Source organism: Otolemur garnettii, unplaced genomic scaffold (assembly GCF_000181295.1).
Source record: "Otolemur garnettii isolate 467f Iridium unplaced genomic scaffold, OtoGar3 scaffold00048, whole genome shotgun sequence".
Taxonomy (NCBI): Eukaryota; Metazoa; Chordata; class Mammalia; order Primates; family Galagidae; genus Otolemur; species Otolemur garnettii.
Genome location: NW_003852443.1, coordinates 12,913,101 through 12,915,266, shown reverse-complemented (window position 1 = coordinate 12,915,266; position 2,166 = coordinate 12,913,101).

Below are 2,166 nucleotides of genomic sequence, written 5' to 3'. Positions count from 1 at the left end.
TATGGCAGTTAAATGTTTTGTTTCTTAGGAAATCATCAAAATGTTTTCCAGAGTGACTGTCTGACATCATATTCCTACCAGCAATGTATAAGTGATCTACTTTCTCTACATCTTCACTAGCATTTGGTGATATCACTATTTTGTATTTTACCCATTGTGATAGTTGTATAGTAATATCTCCTTGGTTTTAATTTGCGTTTCCCTACTAGCTAATGATACCAAACGTCTTTTCATGTACTTACCATTGGTACATCTTTCTTTTTTTTGTGGTCTGCCTCTTCATGTGTATTTCTTGTTCTAATTGGATTGCTTACTTTTTCATCATTGAGAGTTTTTTTTCTTGTTTTGTTTTTTTGAGACAGAGTGTCACTATGTCGCCCTTGGTAGAGTGCCATGGCATCACAGCTCATGGCAACCTCAAACTCTTGGGCTTAAGTGATTCTCTTGCCTCAGCCTCCCACACAGCCTCCCAAGTAGTGGGACTACAGGCGCCTGCCACAATGCCCGGCTATTTTTTTTGTTGTAGTTGTCATTGTTGTATGGTAGGCCTGGGCCTGGTTCAAACCTGCCAGCCCCAGTGTATGTGGCTGGCACCCTACCCACAGAGCTACAGGAGCTGAGCCTCATCATTTGAGTTTAGAGAGTTCTTTATATATAGGTCTTCTAGATAGTAATCCTCTTTCCAATATGTAGTGTGCAAATACTTTCTCACACACTGTAGGTTTTTTTTTCATACTCCTAACAGAATCTTTTGTAGAGTATAACATTTTTAATTTTGATTAAGTCCAATTGATCAATTTTTCTTTCACAGATTATGTTTTGATAGCAAGTCTAAGAACATTTTACCTAGGCTTAGGTCCTGAAGATGTTCTCCTATGTTTCTTTCTAAAAGGTTTATAGTTTTATATTTTATAGTTAAATCCATAATCCATTTGGAATTCATTTTCATATAAGTCATAAGACTTGGGTTGAGGTTGATTTTTCTTTTTTGCCTATGGGGTACAATTCTCCAGCACTGTTTGTTGAAAAGGCTACCTTTCCTCCACTGAATGGCTTTTGCACCTTGGTCAATTACCAATTAAGCATAGTTATGGTGGTCTGTTTCTGTATTCTCAACAGAAGTTCCACTGACTTATGTATCTATTCCTCTACCAATCTCTAATTACATAGGTATACAGTAAGTTTTTTAATTGGGTAAATTTCACTGAATCTTTTTAAAACATTATTTATTTTTTAGATAAGAGTTTTACTTTGTCACCCTTGGTAGAGTGCTGTGGCATCACAGAAACCTCAAAAAACTCTTGGGCTCAAGTGATTCTCTTGCATCAGCCTCCCAAGTAGCTGGAATTATAGACATCCAGCATAGCAACTGGCTAAATGTATATGTGTGTGTGTATGTGTGTGTGTGTGTGTATATATATATATATATATTTTTTTTTTTTTTTTTTTTTAAGAGATAGAGTCTCACTCTTGCTTAGGCTTGTCTCAAACTCCTGAGTTCAAGCAACCCACTCACCTCAGCCTCCCAGAGTGCTAGGATTTACAGGCATGAGTGGCCATGCCTGGCCTGTTTATATTTTCTATAATTTCTTTCAGCAGAATTATGTAACTTTATAACACACAATTCCTCTAATTACTTTGTTAGATTTATACCTAGATATTTCTTTTTTGTTTGGTACTATTGTAAATGATAATGTATTTTTAATTTCAACATCTATGTGTTCATTGTTAGTACACAGAAATACAATTGTGTACGTGTGTGTGTGTGTGTGTGTGTGAGAGAGAGAGAGAGAGTATCTCACTCTGTTGTCCTGGGTAGAGTGCTATGGTGTCATAGCTCACAGCCACCTCAAACTCTTAGACTCCAGCCTCTTGAGTAGCTGGGACTACAGGTGCTTGCCATGACACCCAGTTAGTCTTTCTTTTTTTTTTTTTTTGGAGACTGAGCCTCAAGCTGTCCCCCTGGGTAGAGTGCTGTAGCATCACACCTCACAGCAACCTCCAACTCCTGGGCTCAAGCAAGTCTCCTGCCTCCGCCTCCCAAGTAGCTGGGACCATAGGCGCCTGTTGTTGTTGTTGTTTGGTGTTGGATTTGAACCCACCACCTTAGGTGTATGTGGCTGGCGCCTTAGCCACTTGAGCCACAGGCGATTAATTTTTATTTTT